General features: G+C 35.9%; 1 long non-coding RNA gene across 1 annotated transcript in view; it reads left to right on the plus strand.

Annotated features, from left to right (window-relative positions):
- Positions 1-4,865, plus strand: part of LOC128080640 (uncharacterized) — a 37,119-nt gene extending 32,254 nt beyond the window's left edge. The window contains exon 4 of the long non-coding RNA XR_008206824.1: positions 4,705-4,865. This is a non-coding gene — a long non-coding RNA (uncharacterized LOC128080640). The remainder of the gene's footprint in view (positions 1-4,704) is intronic.
- Positions 4,866-18,915: the final 14,050 nt, after the last annotated feature.

The following is an 18,915-nucleotide window of genomic DNA, read 5'->3' on the forward strand; positions in this document are numbered from 1 at the left end:
CAACTGAAACTATTTTTTATTTTTTATAAAATTGTCAATGGCTTTTCTTTAGATTTATTGGGCTTCTGTTTAGCTTCAGTAGTTGTCTTTTGTGTTCTACTGATACATGCAGTGATACTTCACCATGTGGTTGTGATTTTTTTTTCTGTTACCCTAATAACAGAGAGAATAAAAACATAGAAATGAAGACCCTGTGTGTGTAAACTACACAGAAAATTGTAGAATTAAGTGTTCATTTATTCATCACACACACAATCACGCAACCTGCTTTCCAATAAATATGCAGACATTAATGACAGTGAAATCTTACTTATCCTTAGTATTCTCCAAATTTTACTTTGAAATTAATTGTCTTATCAGGTTACATTCATATTAGTATATGTTTCCCCTCAGATTCTAAAGAGGGTAGAGTCTCTAATTTATTTCCCACCTTGCAGTTGATATAAGCAGGGTTTTAATGCGGGTGATCTCTTTCTTAGTTACAAATACACACTCTGAGTGCTCTGAGATTTATGTAAGAACCTGGAATTCAGACATGGGGTTTTACACTGCTGCTTCAGTTAAGATTAATTAGCAATTATTATTAATAAAATTCGCAGTGCGAATAAAGTGTTGTCTTTCTATTCTCTCTTGTAGTCTCTTTTATTTGGGCTTCAATATTGACATGGCTGTGAATAGTGAGGGATGCTGTTGCTTCCAAAGTCATGAAAATGTGTATTACGGAAAAGCAGATGGTTACTTGTAAATATTAAGAAAGGGTAGATTGCAGTCTAGTTTTAATTTTATTGTAGGTGATTGTAGCAGCAGGGAGGAAAAATTGGTGACTGCAGAAAACATGATTGTACTTTAATATATTTAATTTCTAATGAGCTTCAGCTTTTCCATTGAATTTCAAATGAGTAAGCCTTTCACTGCAGTCTAGCTAATACAACTTGAAAACAGTGATTATTGCAAAGGTGTTATGCTGTCTGATGCACAGTTTTAGTGCATAATTAAAATAAAACCCTCTAATAGAAAATATTAGATGATACTGTAAGTGCTTCCATTTTGTATCACTTCCATTTTGTATTACTTCTGAAAGCCAGTTGGAGGGCATGGAGAAGACAAAATAAATATACTGTTTTGACAGATGTGAACTATATAACATTAGTGGTCATATCAACCACATGATTTATCTTGTGAATGCAAATTCTTGAAAGAGGGTACATGCAAGTGAATAATATGTATGTTTTACTCTCCTTCTTCTCTTGTTCCATTTGCTTTTCTTGAAAATGCATGGATCTTAAAATACGGTGGGACTGACCCTTATGATTTAAGGGCAAAAATCAGTTTCATGCCTGTCAGTTGCCTGTGGCAAACTGTTGCATGGTGCCATGACTACCTTTGGCAGTTGGCAGCCCTTGTATGAGGCTGTGTGGGTGTCTGTGGCTCAGGGAGCACTGGATACTGTAGGGAAAAACCTGGGCCAGCTCTAGGTACATGCTAAGTGAGGATTAGACAAATTACCCTTTGGTTCTGATTGACCTTTCCAGTGTGTGCTATACGTTGGTAGTTGTATGCGCTAAATGTGTTGTAGTACTCATTGTGTATATAATAAATAAATTTTCCAAGTAGATGGGTTTCTCTTTAACCCTAACCAATGGCTACAGGGAATGGTAACATGCTTACTGGCCTGTAGTCCTTAGTTAAATCATCAGTTTGTTAACTGGTGTTTGCAATCTAAACCCTCCCTCTGGAATGGACTTCTTTAAAGCAAAATGAAATAAAATAAAGGTAAGTAAAAGTAAATAGATTTTCCTATTGAAAGTTATTACTTCAGGAATGAAGAAGATGGATATTGATCTGCACCATCCTTTGCCATTACAGTCAGGTTCACATAGATAGCTCAGACACTTTATTCTAAGCAAACAGCCATTTTCTCTTCTGACTTGGATTCCAGTGAGAATTGAAAAAAGTAAAAGGTTCGTAAAAACATTTTTCTGTCCTTCTTACAGGGACAATTTATGTTGAAGTAACAGTTTCTGAGATACTTGCACCTGTTATTGATTTATTTTTTCATTGTCATGAACAATCTCCTGTTTTATAATACAGTTACCCTTGTATGCTGCCCTAGGGTAGTTATTCAGAAATAGTTTTACTACACAAAAGTCCCAGGGGACTTCAAAAGATATAAAGCATTCTGAATAAAGGTAGAGGCTCTTCTCCATATGTTGATCTTTGTGTCTTATATGGCCTATATCAATGAGAGTAAGGTATGTTTCCAACAACAATAAGGAGTACAATATGGGAAGCAACTGTCATAACCCTGTAAATGATGTTGGGTGTCCATGGGGCCCCCTGCCAGAGAAGTCTCAGAAAATGACCTTGGGAGTCCATGAAGTGGAAAGCAATTAAAAAAAAAAAAAAAAAAAAAGTGAATAAGTGAATAAAAATAACAGTTTCTAGGGCCACTTATCTGTGATGCATACATTGCTCTAAAAAAATTTAAAAAGCATCGAATCTGCACTGTGAATGAGTCGGAAGAAAATGTAATGTGGAAATACATGTCTTTCACTTACTTGTGTACATGAAGGCATGCATATGCATGCACAGTTGCTTGCTTGCTTTAGTATAAAATTTCCATTATTCCTCTACAATTCACTGTTTTATAGTTAGGGATTAGTGCATGACCTCTGCCTTTCTGACTTCAATTGATTACTGCAGAGGAATTCTTATGTTTTTACTTTTTATCACATCTTCTGACATTTTAGCGAATAATATTTGACAGCTATGAACATCTGCAAAAGTTACTGTTATCATAACTTGAGCTCAACAGAGCTACTGTCACTGATGCTCACTGAGATCATGTTGCAAAAAAGATGGGCAGTGAATTTACATTCTTTGTTTTTATTCTTGGTGAATTCACAGTAGGAATATTTTATTAGTGCACTTCTTTATCAGCAAAGACAAGTCTTTCATATTTAAAAATGATAGCTATTACATTTCTGTTGCTTGGCTGTGAGCCTGAAGTCCAGTCTGGCTGTTTGAGGAAGCAGTTTCCTTCTGTTCCTATGTAGGATTTTTACATGCATCATAGAATGTGTGTTCCATTTCTCTGTTTCCACTTCTCTAGTTTCTCTGTTCTTTTTCTTTTTCTTTTTTTTTTTTTGTTACCCTGCCCTTTTCTAATCTATTGGACAAAGAGCTACTGGTGGGCTTAGAGCTGAGAAGCAGTTCTAAACAGCGCAGACTTTTGAGTTATTTGTGTTAAAATTATTCCACCTTATTCTTCCACTTGCTTATTCAGTATGCATCCACGAAACTGTTACATTGCATTCTCCTTGAAGATGGCAATGGAGACAGCAAATGCAGTTCATCATTTATGTGCATATTACAGTACAAATCACAAAGATTAAGGGCAGTCATTTTTGGGAGCACCACAATTTTGCAACCAAAAGCACTTAAATAATTACCTTTTTAAGCAACTTTTATTGACTATGCAGAAGGATAAAAAGTAATCTTACTTGTTTTAAATGGCATAAAGCACCCAAATGCCATTAACAGAGTGTTACATTTCTTATTTCGCTAAGATTGCTGAAGCTTACCGGCCAGCGATAAAAAATGTATGAATTCAGGAGTGCTGGCTAGCAATATCCCAAGCCATTGTCAGTGGACTCCTACTTTCCCCTGCCAAAATATGTGGAAGCATGCATGGATTGTGCTAGATTAGTAAGGAGGGCTTGTTTCCGTGGCATTAGCCAGGTATCTTAGCAACAGGATCATACCAGATTCTCACAGTGCTCTGTGGTGGTGCATGTAATATCCTGGACATAATCTGTCTTTTAATTTTCTTTGGATTGTAGTGATATTACAGATACATGTGTTCAGTTATAGATCTTTATTTAATAAGAAGAATGCTTTAGCTGAAGATTTGTACTATGTCAGAAGTGGGCAACTCACAATAATGTTACTGGAGGTTTAGCCCAGGTATAGCCTTGTCTCGCATTTCAGATTGACAGGAAAACTTACTCCCTTCATTAAGATGTGCCTCGTAGTTCATATCTTTATGCTGTGGAGACAGGGATGCTGCCAGAATTCATAATAACGAGAACGTTATTTAATGTCAGATAGAATGCAAATTGCTTGTACAATTGAAATGTCATCTAAAACATGCCACCGTATGCAACACCACTTTATTATAAGTCACTGAGAGCAATATCTTAAATTTGGAATTGCACTAATCCTTCATCTGCTTTTGTTTACCTTTCATCTATAATAGAGATGTCGAATTTCCTCCAAACTGCATTTGCATGTTTTAACTGCTTGTGCACACAGCCGGAGATATGTGGGAGAAGCATGAGCAAGAACTTCCTTTTTATTTTCTTCATTTTTACTTGTTTGTTCAAAGCAAATTAATAGGAAAAGATAGCTTGCGAATGCAAGACAAAATGCCATGTCAACCCTTTTTAGAAATTAACCTGAAGCTTATGCAAGAATGTTTTATGATTTAAAGTATGAATTGTAATACAAATTTGATTTTATTGATTAGATTGTAATTGATTTTTTTGTTAATTCAGTCTCATACAGTAGTTTGTTTCATATAATTGAAACAATAACAATAACTTCACAGGATTAACTTGGTTCACAGTGAGATGACATTGAATGTATTTAAGATTTTTGGCATACTTTACTTGGAAAAAGATATCCAGAACAATTTCTTTCAAGATGAGATACATACCAGCGTGGAAAATATGGTTGATGTGCCAGAGCTGCGCCATTCTATTTAAAAATATCTATCTCAGAGGGATTTTTGAAATATTTGAAGTAAAACCATGGCAGCATCTTCGCTATCCTGCCCTGACTGTGCTTCTGTGGATGTGCCTTTTGAATAGTGGAAGTCTGAAGAGCTTCAGAACCCGCAGATGTTGGGCAATGCCTTTCCCCAAATTTGGTGATGGAGCCAGCTCAACTTTTGTTTCTGGTTGCACTATGATCAATGAAGAAATGGAAGATGTTTAGGGGCAGGTGGTTGGATTCAGGAGTTGCAGATTTCCCAGGTGTGCTTAAAGATTTATCTTTTGACTTATTTAGTCTCAGACTAAGGAAATATTGCAAAAGGTTTTTAAAAAAAGTTTGCCTTGAAGAATAATAGATGCTCTTTAAAGATTAAAATCTATACTTTTAGGAAGTTCTTCTTGCCAAAATTGTGCAATATTACTTAAAAGCAGACTTATTTTTCTGGACAAGTCAGGAATACAGCAGGAAGTATGTTTTTTCTGGCTGGAGGTTCATCTTTGTGGTCCAAACTTACCATACCAAGTATATTGTTCTATTCCGTTTTAGAGCCTGATCTCATTTTGAGAATGTGCCTCCTGGTTAATGAGGAATTTTATTTTATTAAACTAATTCACTTAAGAAACCATCTGAACTTTTCATTCAATGAGTGGTTTGATGCCATGCTCCTCTCCAGGACGTCAACACTCCCTCCTGCTTTTCTCATTTCGTTTTCCCTTCTGGAAGTCCAAGAATGGCTGAAACAACTGCTAATAGTTATCACCCAGCCTTTAGGTGTAGACAGGGAAGAGCTTGTTTGCACTTGCTGTGTAATTTATTTGCCTGGCACATTTCCCACTGTGGTATTTGTGGCCCACATTTTTCTAATAAGAAAAAAATGTGGCCATTTGTTTGAGTGGAAAACACGGTGTCCAAAGAAGCTATGCCTTGGATACAAAGAGTACTTTGATATTTCAACTGTGTGGTAGCACTTTTTTACAGAAAGCAAACAAATTTTCAGCAGTTTTGCTTCAAGTGGAATAGGGACTATTCAAGTATCGCTGGTAATTAGTAAGGTTTGCCTGACATCTTAAATGCACGTGGGTTCACTTCTCCTGATGGGAAGTGCTGTTACATATCTTACTGTTGAGAGATCTACAAATTACAGTTCCATGCCTTACTTTTGTGCTTCAGAGTTCTTGGAAGACAAATCCAGTACTTAAATGTATCATCATCTAAAAGGAGTGACAATATGAAGCCTTGGATAGATGACCTAACAGCCCAAAGAGGCAGGCAGAGTGTCTCAGACTTTATGTGATGCGAGACTGGTTGCCATAATCTGAGATATTCATTCTGCTTTATGGAGATGCATAAGACTACATCCTAGAGTTTTGATTATTTATTATTTTTATATTATTTTATATTATTTTATATTATTTTTATATGTATATTAATATATATAACATATATATTTTTTATATATACCGAATTTTTATTGTGGGGGCAGAGCTGATGTTACTCACAAGACAGTAGTGCTGTTTTTTTAAAGTAGTTATCTATGAGTTTTTGACCATGCTGAATACAGCAATATTAGTGAACCAAGGAAACAAGCTAGCTAGGTGAAAAGGACTGTATTCATTCACAGAGCTTCAAGTTTGTTCTTTTGCTTGTTTGCTTGTTTACCTGTCTTACAGCTCTGTATGTTGCAATTCTTTTTTTTTTTTTTTTTGCTATCACAATATATATATTGTGATATATATATCACAAAATATTCTTGAATATTTTCCAGGACTATGAAAGACTCTGTCATTGCTTTCCTGTGTTATAGAGGCAACACAACTGCCCTTTCACATGAGGCTTGTTTAAATCCAAACCGACTCTTTATTTAAATCTTAATTGTATTTGTGGCCTAGAGCTGTCAGCCAGTGTTACTCTCCTATGCTAGACACTGAGCAAACATATAAGCTAATGATGGCCTCCACTCTGAAGAGCTTAAAATCTTTAAAAGACAAGACCTCCCAGATAGATAAGACAAATAAATGGGCTAGGTAGCAAAACTCAAATGTGCTTTCCCTGCTTTTTATCTTCAATGTTGTGGGATTTTTTTCTTCTTTTTTTTCTACTGTGTAAACAGGAAAGATACTCAGGACTGCCTGTCTTTGAGTAAATTCATACACATAGATCTGAAAATGGATTAGTATCTTTGTTGGTTTCTTCAGCCACTTTTAACAGAGGACTGACTGGAAAATGAAATTATATGGAGTTGTTTTTACTTGTTTATAGGAGGAGTGTGTTAATTTATTGATTTGGATAACTTACTCACTTTACTTGATTGGTTGGAATTCTCGAAAAGTATTTTTATTGCTCTTTCCTGATCTCTATCATAGGCCTTAACAAGTTTTTTTTGTGTGTGCGTTTTTAAGGCAGCTGAATTTCTTTCTCAAATACAATTTCTTTCTTCGTAGTTGCATTCATTGATGTTGTTCCATATGTTCTAGCCTGAGTTACTCTTTTATTTGATAACTTATTTGACAAATGAAAATGATTATATGCTCCTTCAGCACAGATGCTAATATAATTTTCCAGATGATACCTAGAGGGAACTCAACATCCTGGTCTGAGACACTTCAAGGCTGAAACGTACTAAGGGGACACTAGAAAACATAAAGAGAAAAATACTGCAGTTGTCAAAAATGTAAGAACAAAATCAACTTCCAAAAGCTGTAGTTCTGGAAACTTTTGTTGCCTGTTTCTTCAAGGCTCTGTTTCAAAATGTTGTTAATCCTGTCCTAAAGTTTTCAAGCTTCTGATAATACCAGAAAACACACAAATAAACTTCTGTGAATCTGAAAAATATCCACTGTATGCTTACTGTGGAGAAAAAACAGAAGCTTTAGTGTAAGTACTGAGGTACTATGTACTACAATACTCTGTACTTTAGAATGTATTTGGTACAGTGGTACAGTTCGTTCATTTCTTTCATGTAATCCCCTCACAGAATTGTTCATGTTGCTAATTATACAGATTTATAAAGCTGATCTTTATTTTTATCTTAGATCTGTAGTTTATCATCAGTAAATATTCTTCTAATATTTTTTTTTTTCAACGTAGCCATACATCTGTTAACATTGATGTTCTGACATACTTGCTGGAAATCCCAGGGGAAAGCACAGATTCATTGCGTCCTGACAGAACTTTGGTTAGGGAAGAAGGCAGGAGGAATTTGAATGGTGACAACTTGACTTTTAGGGGTGTGCACAAAGCATTCAAGAATTCAGTTTGAGTTTAGGGACATTTTAATATTGTCTTATTTAAGTTATCAATACAGAAGTGTCAGCAAATACATACATATGACTCTTTAACACAAGATGAGCTATCACAAAATTTATGTAAAAATTCAGTCTACAGAAGCAGCTCTGTTCATAGGAAATGAACTGAAATGACCCTCGTGGACTATAGAGCTGTGCAATAGAGTAGGTCACTAATTTTACTGTCTGTTTAGTATTCAAATGGTTCCATTGAGCTGGGCCTAGCTAGTCTTGCCCCTTTGCATCTGAACTATGTGCAAGTAAATAATATCATATCTGTTGGTTCAAAAATCAGTTAACTGAGATTTTTAATTAGGGTGGTCTTTTTTTTTTTTTTTTTTAAAAAAAAAAAAGGTTTCTTGAAAAAGATGCTTTTATGTGTTGAGGTTTGTAATAAAATAAGTGTCATTTGTCTGAGACATTGAAGTCAGTAAATATCGTTAGAAAGTAATACTAACACCCACTTCTGTTGGACTTTGTAAATCAATGTTCATTTTTCCCAAATACTGTTCAACAAATGCCAACCCCAGAAAAGATGACCCTTTTAATTCCTTAGTATAGGCTACAGTTTGGTCTGATTTATAGAAGACCAGTAGTCTATTTATAAAAGATGTATCTGCAAGATGCACTTTATGAGAAACTTGGCTTTTGGGACACATTAATTCTAAGTGCAGTTGCAACTTCCATGTTTTATAATGCAACCCTGACAGCTGTAATTTCAGATTAAAGATTTTTCATTCACATTCCCATCCTGATTGTTCTGCATGGTCCTTATATTACCTTATTGTCAATAGCAAGTGTTCATCCTATTGGGAGTCATTTAATAACCAGCTGCCATTTAAAGTGTAGACAGAACATTTGTCTCAGCCAGCTCATCTCAAGTGTAGTTTCTTTGCATGGGGAGCTGGGACGTCTTCAAGAAAAACAACAGCTGGACCTCAGTATTGTTCCCTGCTTCTTTTGTATTAGCAAGTTAAAACAAACCTGGATACTTTCTGTTAATTTTCCAAATGCTTTTGTGGTGCTGGTTAATTTGTTTACAAAAGTAAACAGTTTTGAAATGCCCACTTTTTGATAGATGCTTTTGTTCTTTCTTCTTCAGTATGGATCTACAGCACTCATTTTGTGTTACTTAAAGTTATTTGCTGAAAGTTAAACAACAGCAAGATTGTAGGTGTTGTGCCACTCTGCAGCATCTCTGCCTATGTACAGGTCAATTTCTCCACTGTCTTGAGCTACTCTGCAAAGTATTTTAAGGCCAATTTTAAAAGACTTATTTAAGAAAATCAGTTTTCTTTCTGATATGATTTTCCAACCAAAGACATTGGGAAATAAGTATAAATGGTCTATATGAAAATTAATTCATGACTTGTAACGATTTTTTTAGAACCTACCATTTAAATTTCCTTAACTTGACAGCTGGAGATTATCCTTTGTGGTAGTGATCTGTAACAAAAAAGGGGGGGAGGGAAGTTTCAGAAAAAAATTGACTCTTTCATGGCTAATTAAACTGGAATACAAATCAATCAGCAGAAATAGCTGATGAATTTATTATGTCCGTGCAAGCTTACTGTATCCTAATGTGTTTGATGTTCACTAAAATTACTATTCCCATCATCTTATAGGGTAATCGTTTACGTTAATCTTTACCTTTATCTATAATATTGATCTGAGACTCTCAGGCAAGTAATGGAAGTTTGGGTTTATGTAAGTGTGCAGCGTTTAAACACTAGAGCCATGACAACTTGGAAAACCTGGCCTGGTAATTAAATCCTTTCTTCTTCTTTTCAGATCAAGTTCTCTAAGTCTTCCAGACTTGTAAGCCTATGGGTTAGCTTAATTAAGTTAATGGAAGGATGAATGAAGAGGTGTAACCATTGAGAAGCTCTTTCAATCCAATTTCTATAAATATTTTACAATGTAACATTTATCCATTTATCACTCTATCACAGTCTCTTAAAAACTGCTTCTGCTGGTGTACTCACACACAGAGGGTTTTGAATGCACTATAAATGTTACTTGGAAAGAGTTTGGCAGTTGGCAGATGAGATAAATATGTGTCATGATATAGAAATATCATCTCAAAAATTAGTTATGAAATCTGTGTCTTTTTCTTGGTTATTTTCTGGCATCTGAATGCTGTGGTCACATAGCTCCTGACGTACAATTTGTTGTTTGGTTGTCTGTAATAACAGACTTTTCTCCCTCATTTTTGGAGATCAGGAATTCTTTTGGGATGATGAGAGGTGCTCATCCAGAATGTTACAAGCATGCCTGGACACCGATTCAAACCTTTTAAGCATTTCAGAAGAAAATGACATAACATTCCTCAATGAAGGCATGAAGAATTTTGTCAACATGCTAGTGAGACAAATAAGACATATGATCAGTATCTTGCACAGATTATCCACGGAGTTTTTTGTTTATTTATTTGTTTTGTTTTGTTTATTCGTTTGTTTTGTTTTGTTTCCTGAGAAATAACAATCAAAACATACAGCTTTGGTTCCATGGCCCTAAATTTTTCCTCTTGTCTTTTCCTATGCATTTCATCGCTCCAGACACTGCTCTAGTGGTCAGCCTTCAACTACATTTTACAGCTCACCTCAGCCCCGCAAGATAAGATTCTCCCAGCAAGTTCACGCTCAAGTTAATTTCTGACAGACTTCCAAGACTTTCCTGTCGATTCCATCCTTGCTTTCCAAGGAAAAGAGTAACATTCAGAGTGCTGTCTCAGTCATGTGCTGCTTAAGCAAAGAATGAGATTAGCTACTTGCGGTTCACGTCTTTCGTCTACAGATATGTATGAATAATAAATTATATTGTCTTTGTTAACAAAGGGTCAGAAGCGAATCCAGTCTCCAAATAGAGCAGAGTCACTAGGCTATATGCAAAATGTATGCGGAGGAGGAAAGAGTCTTTTCCCATTGGTGTCTTAGAGAAGAGCAGTTGCTCTGATTCATGAGTAAGCTGATAACAACATGCAGAGTGGATTTCAAACCTTACATGATCTTCTCCCTAAATGTATCCCAACATCTCACCTTTTTTCTGTAATCTGTAGTGTTCTCTCAAATTCCTCCCCTTGTTTGCCAGTTCTGGAATACAAAGGTGGTGATTCCAGCACATGCTGTTTCTATTTCCTCTTGATATTAGGAACTTTGATTGAAGACTCTCTGACATAAAATCCCACATAGCTAGTAGTTTTTTGTTTTTTTTTTTTAAACAGCATTTTTTTCAACCTTATTTTCTTTTTTTAAGGAGAAGAAAACCGCAACCAAGGCTCCTCTCTATGTTAGCTCCCAACTTCCAAATGGGCCTGCAGTAGAAGGGTGAAAAAACTTCCCAGCATTTCCTGTTCAGCCGTCCTCTGGCAGAGCTCTAGTATTTACTGTAAACAAACTATACCATCCTCTGAAAGCTAATGGAGCTGTTGATTGGTGTTTGCTCATCACAGCGGGGTCTGGTGTGTGATATCAGGGACTCCTGTGTATTGATGAGTGTGGGCTGCTGGTGGGAGGTATGCTTGCCGAAGGACAGGGAATGGGGGTGAGGTTTGTTAGGTCTTTGCGGCTGGGTGGAATGACAGACTGTGTTTATTTAGCATTCTTAGCAAGTCCTCCAGGACCCATGCAAAGTCTACTAAAGTAGAATTCCCCATATTCCCATGGATCTTTGTAGAAGTATCTAGCTGTTGAAAGACCAGACAAGATAGTCGCATGCTTGCTTAAAATAACTTTCATGAATCTGATCAAACATCCACCCTCGTCTGAAACAGCTTAGGATCTCCATAGAGGCTTATTAGGTAGGTAGCAATTTAGAGTATGTCCTTGTCAAACAGTTGTTTGTAGTAGTTTGTTTATGTTCTCTCAACTAATAATGCAAAAGATAGACAGAAGATTTGTCTGACATTAGGGACTTAAATCAGATTTAGGTTCCTAAGGCAGCCATCTTTTTGAAAGACACTATTCTTAATTAAATCATGGTTATACGATCAGAAAATTAGGAGTCAGATTACAGATAAAATGTCTAAATACAAACAGCAAAGCAGAAGGTTTTGTCTAGTAAGAAAGGACAGAGAAAGATGAGGAATAATGCTTTCCATTTTAATTTTCTTAAAGTATTTTTATCTTAATTTGTTTTATGATTCTCTCTGACCTTTCTTATTCAATAGCAGATTGTGCTATTGATGGAAACAAAATAGGAGATTCTGGGTTGCTTCTTGGTGGTAGTGATATTTTTTTTTCTTAAATAGCTTTTTTAGAAACTTGTACCTAGATCAAAAGGAAGACAACTGAAAACATGGTATTTAGAGGCAAACCAGACTTTTTGAGAAAAAATTATTAATGATGGAAATTTCAGTGGCAGGTGGATATTTGCATTTACTCTCCTCAAATTCGTATCTGCTTGTAATTTTAATAAAAAAAAAAAACAACAATAGTTATGGTCTTGCCTAGGTAGTGGGTGACTCGTTTTCATGCTACGTGGCCAATAGCTCTAGCATCATAAATAAGTGTGGCATTAATGTAATGTTCCAATTCCAGCCTCTGTTGAGAACCTGCACCAATGCAAATCGTTGCTGCTTATAACTGGACTGAGTTTAAGACTCCTGGGCCAACATCCCATTTATCCTTAAATCAGAGAGTTCATTGCATAGTGAAAGCACTTTACAAAGTCAAGAAGAAACCTAGCAAAGTATTTTTCTCTATTGAAATGCTGTCTTACTTCAAATTCTGCCTCATTCAATTGTATACATGAAATTATGTAGTCTAAATTGCACTTGCATCTCAGAAGGTTGCACCTGCAGCCCAGGAGGCCAGCTGTATCCTGGATTGCATCAAGAAACATGTGACCAGCATGTTGAGGGAGGTGATTCTGCACTTCTACTCTTCTCTTTTGAGTCTCCACCCGAAGTATTGTGCCTAGTTCTGGAGCTCCTAACACAAGAAGGACATGAAGCTGTTGAAGCAGGTCCAGAGGAGGGCCATGAAGATGGTTAGGGCTGGCGAGGCACTGGAACAGGTTACCCAGTGAGTTGTGAATGTCTCCTCCCTGGAAGCATTCAAGGTCAGGCTGGATGGGGCTTTGAACAATCTCATCTAGTGAGAGGTGTCCCTGTCTATAGCACGGGGGTTGTATATAGATGATGTTAAAAGTCCCTTTCAATCTAAACCCCTCTGTGATAAATTGTTTATGAAACGTAACATGTATGTTAAACTATGAAGTGATATTTACCAAACAACAAGTTGGTGGTCTGCAGGAGACAGCCTGTGTCTCTTTTTATGATAAGAGATTTTGAAAGAAGAACCCAAACTCATTTTTCATGTATATCAGTCCTGGGCATGTAAAAATGTTCAAGAACCCTGAAGGCCCACTAGATAGTTACTGAAGGACTGTAAGCTACAGTGAAGACCATCATAAGGCATTTCTAAAAGTAAGACACGAGTTCCTTTGCTGCTTTAGAAATAATGATAAATATCCTTAATGTAGTTCTAGGGATGTTTTTCTTGATGATGCTCCCCCTGCAAATGCCTTTCAGAGTGAGGTTGTACGCTATTCTTTGAGCTGGGCTAACACTAAATCTGATGTAGCCTTACCAAAAGCTTGAATCCTTCCTTCCCTTGCCTGCCATTTCATGGCCATTCCCTAAAGGAATTTGAGATGATTCAATTCACTAAACTAGCTGAAAAGTAGCTGCACAAAAAGGTTTTTTAATGTGGGGAATATTGAGCTCTCTTGGCCCAGCAAAGATATTCTCCTGCTAGCACATGAGAAGGGACAGGCCAAGTCTGGAGAAATAACCACAGTTGAAAGTAGAAAGGGGAGAATCTTCCTATTCTGGTTTTATAATATTCCTATTTATAATGTGTAATATTATTCTCAGCTGAAGTGACAGGCAGCTTTGTAGAACTGCTTTGTGAACAAGAAGATGCATACAGAAGGTAAACTAGCCTTGCTGCAGAGATTATTCACGGAAATTTATCCCTTGGACTGTAACCTATTTCAGCTGATTGTTTTGGTGACTTCCTCCATTTGATAACACTTGGACTGCTCAGTTTTGCTAGATTTCATGTGAATTTCTCCTTTTTCTCTCTTGAGAGAAACAGTGGGCAGAGGAATCTTGGGCAGCTGGGAAAAGTTAAATAAGAAAAATGTACTTGGAAGTTAACAAAATTGGGTGATTTGATGAAATAAACTGAAATGTACAGAAATTGACCATATCTTCTAGAATATTTGTGCGGGTTTTGTTTGGATTTCAGCTAACAGTAGTGCTTCAATTTCTTCTTAGGAGAAAGAATTACTCCTAGCTCTTAATAAGGAAGGATCTAAAAACTTTGTCATAGTTGTGTCTGACTAATCCATGGGTTAAATTAAACAAATGTAAGCACGTTCTCGAATTTAATGAGTGTTTGTGCCATATAGGAGTAAAATACAACTAAGGAAGAATCATTCCACCAACTAATTTGTGCCTTTATATCATGTTGAATATTAGATCTGCTCAAAAGTTTGTGAGTACGCTTCACCTTCTAGAGACCAGCTTAGCAAAAGCAACTGCGTGAGTCATCCACAGCACTTCCCTCTCTTCCATTAGAGATAACCTTTTGCTTATTTAGTCTCATGTTATAGAATGCTGCAGCTGCAGTTGTCTGGATCTGTTTAAGTTTACATATGTTCCAAGACTGTAGATAATTTTCTTTACTTAAGAAATAAGAAAATATTTGTGTTTCTCAATGTGAAATATTGAGGAATTTTTTTTTTTTCAACAAAGAATACAAAATTTGTCAAAGTGAAAAATTATATAATAGGTGGGGGAGGGATTCTAAAAATATTTTCCTGTCAAATATTTTAGGCAATTTCTTTCAGAAATTAAAACAAAATTCTACACATTCAGTAAAAATGTTTTTGTTTTTAGCCAGGGAATGTGATGGCAAATTAATGCAAATTATTGTGATGTTTTTGAGGAATTTGATAACTGTCCACCTCAGGTACAGCTCTTTCTTTCTCCGTATCTGTCCTCACCCTTAATGACTGGATGCGCCTTCCTTTACTTTAGCAGGACATGTAGAACTGCCTGAACTGTTTTGTTGGGACACTTTTTGGCCTAACTGCCCTGTCAGTTACAATTAAAAGCATTAATATGACAGTCAAAGGTCATAAATTGCTTGTGGCTAGTGTTCACTCCTTGTCTCACACAATGGCAACCAGGAAATTGCCCTGTCAGTTACAATTAGAGGTGTTAATATGGTGGCTAAGGGTCAAAATGCTTCAGTAGAAAGGAGTTGCACAGGACATTTGGTTTACGTTAAGTGACGGTTCAGGAAAACTTTGCTTTAATGGGATGGTCACTTAATCAGGATATATTTCAATCCAACTAAGAGCCCTGATTAAGGTTTTTACTGCAGTGCTCTGGCAATACTAAGTGCTGGTATTATGCTCTTTTTGGGGCTTTCTAAGGCTTACTCAAATGCCATGTTGAAAAAAAAAATAGTTTCCATACTTTCTGGTGAAATATTTGTAGAGATGTAATTATGATGCAGGAAAAAAGCCACTAAAGAAAAATAACATTATTAGTATTATTAAAATATTAATTCTGAAACTTGTATACCCACAGTTCATGTGCACAAGGTACTCCTTTGCGGATGATGTTTTAGAAAAGATTCTGCTTGTTATTTAATGGTAAAACTTACCTGGACTTCAGAAATGGCATTTCAAACCTGATATTGCAGTTTTCTCCCTCTTTTAGAACAGCTTATTCAAAAAGTGTTTGGCCTACAGATTTCACTATAGCCAGTTCCAAACTTACAAATGAAACTAGATAACATAATGATAATATCCATTCTTTTAAAATCCTTTACATTTCAAAAAACTAACTTGCTGCTATGTACAGTGGTGATCCTTTTTAATGGTTTTAAATGTTTAACAATATAAAACACTCCTGTTCTTCTTGTATTTCCATTCTGAGGTGATGACTCTGGATTCCTGTGTGTAACAAAGATAAATTTGCTAGTATACCTACAAAACTACTTGAGAATCCAAGCAGTTAACCCATGCTGAGCTCTTTTGTGTGGCTACAGACTGGGATTGTTGTAATGCTAGTTCTAATGTGTCCACACAGATGTAAGAGATCTTTCACCGCTGGAATCTGTTTAATATTGCAAATAAATTAATTATAATCCTGGGATATACATAGCCTTCTTCTAACATCTTCTTGTCTCTTGTTCCCTTTTACCAAAGAAAATCAGAATATTAGACCAAGAGCATTACTGAAATAAATGTTAGAGATAAAAATCTGCAGGAAATGCTGATGATCACTGATACACTTATCACAATGAAAGACTGAATGAGAGCAACAGATAAGAACTGGAGCCCTATTCATACTGTTTGACAAAAAAAACTTCTAGTTTAAGCAATCATAGGTTGAACAAAATGGGTTGGAAGAAACCATTATTTTTGGCTCTTCATCAAGCTCGTTGATCAAGTAAAAAAGTTCTTGCAACCAGACTAATGGAGGACAACCAAACAATTAACAGAGAACACATATCAGATATATACTAGGTACTTCTGACCTCCTATCCACTGGTTGGCCTTCGTTATGACCTGTGTTACAAAGACTGGATTTCCCTGGTAGGAATAGAGCAGCAGAGCCTGCCCTGTCTCTATCAGAGCATGATCCTACCACCCCAAATTGTAATGCTTTGTTCCCCAAAGTGCTGAAGAAGATATTTTCCCTGAAAACAGAATCCAATAGGGTAGAGGAGGCTCTAGTGTCAGCTATAAGAGCAGACCACGAAAAATCCCCATCCATGTTCAAGGTTAAGGATGCCAAAATGCGCAGATTTTTCAATCCAATGTGGTACTATTTCTATTACAGCTGAACATTCTTAGTGTATTTATCACTACAACATCCCCTTGTAAAGGTAAGAATTATTTCCACTAGGTAGCTTGAGGAAACTAAAGCAGTAGTATTTCAAGGATGATTGATAGGGCCTGTAAATGAGTATTGAATCAGAGTTGAGTCTTAACTCACAGGAATCTATTTAAATACCATTTTGGCACATTTCCATGCTTCAAGTCAGTTGATGTTGATAGTGATAGTGCTTCATTCCTCCTACAAAGATGATTTGATTTGTTAGAAGAGGGTTTGAAAGCTTTGTTCCAATTAGGAACTTCAGGTTGGGAATGCTTGCTGGAGGTCTGGCAGTACCTGTACACATACCCAAATTTTGGATTATACCCTTCTTTTTTCCAGCTCTGTTTCAAAAGGAACAGAAGTGTCTTCTCTGTTGGAGTTCACAGAGGTTTAAAACCTTCAGTCAAGAGTTCATTCATCTCAAGAGGAAAAATCAAGTCATTTTCATATCATTCCTTACAGTACAAAAGCTAATATACACCAAGACCCATAGTCAAATGCCTTATTATCATTTTGTATAAAATACTTTCCCATTTAAATTATCTTAAATCTAATTATCCTGGCCTGTTTTGCATGCTCATTTAGCACATGGATCTTCTAGGAAGATTTATGAAAAAATAGGCTGAGTATGAAATTTTGTTCTGCAAATACAATATATTTGATGTTTCAAACTGTTAATTTTGATTATATATTCTTGAAGCAAATTAGGAGAAGCTCTTTTAGTGAATTAATATATTTAAATTTCCATGAATTATATAAAACAAGTGGCTGTGAATCGTTCTTCGTGAAATATCTAATTTGTCATTTCAAAGCTGTATATTTAAAAGTAACATTTATTAAAACAACAACAACAACAACAATGAAATATCTTATTTATCCAACACTATAGTCAGTAATTTATTTTGAAAGCAAAAATAAGTATGCTACAAAATATTTCTCATTTTGAAAAGTCATGTTGAAAAAAATTCAATCTCAATAAAACTAGCCAGAACCATTATATTAGACATAGGAGAATCCTTTATGAGATCTCTTTCCCATAAAATAGTGCTAGCAATAAGATATTTATTTCCTTATTTCTGGATTGAGAAATATCCTTATTAGTTCCCTGATTTTGAGAATGTGCTTTAAAACTGAAGTCTAAACAACTTTTGGTCTTTTTCTTTTTTCCCCATTAATGTGGCCACCTGATAGATTTTATACACTTATAAGTTGAAATCAGATCAATAGTCATCATAAGCATTTATCCTCAGTATTCTATTTCTGTAAAATAATTTGAATATACTGGAGTCAAAGCAATTCAGATTCATAAAGGAGAAATAGGAGTCCTTAGTTCTGATGTCATTTATCAACTGTGGGCAAATTCTTGACGCTTACAGAAAATGTTTTTTTCATGTTCTAGGCAAAGGGCAGAATGGAAGGGTTAATAGTCTGCTGTTGCTTAGGTGCTGACAATTCACAACTCAACTCAGAAGGTCCACAGTTAATAACTGCTACCTAAAATTCACAATTCCCTGAAGTTCACAATTAGTGCAGAAGAACACTGCACTAAACCATCGCTACTGGGAGAAGTGGTCCTTGGTTTGAACTGAGGGCCTCCTGTTCTGAGTGACTGGTTGCTTTAACCAACATCTGAGATGAGTTAGGAGAGGGTGGAAAAATGTAATACCTGTATGGCTGTCAGTAAACAAACACTGTCACTCAGAAGGTATTTTCAAAAGGGTTTTTTATTATTAAAAATAAACTTGCTGCTAATTATTTAAGGTTTGCCTTTCTCCTGTAAGTAAACAGCTTTAATTAATTTAGCTCGTCACTAATTGCTTTCTTAGTTTTGTGTCTTCTTCCTGGGAAGCACTCCACTTAGCTTAACCTGATGGGAAGCTGCAGCACCCCCAGTGAGAGGTAATGGCATGCAGGAGGGAAACAAACTTGAGGTCATGATTAGAGAGAAGA

This window comes from Tympanuchus pallidicinctus, unplaced genomic scaffold, assembly GCF_026119805.1.
Source record: "Tympanuchus pallidicinctus isolate F22 unplaced genomic scaffold, pur_lepc_1.0 scaffold2, whole genome shotgun sequence".
Taxonomy (NCBI): Eukaryota; Metazoa; Chordata; class Aves; order Galliformes; family Phasianidae; genus Tympanuchus; species Tympanuchus pallidicinctus.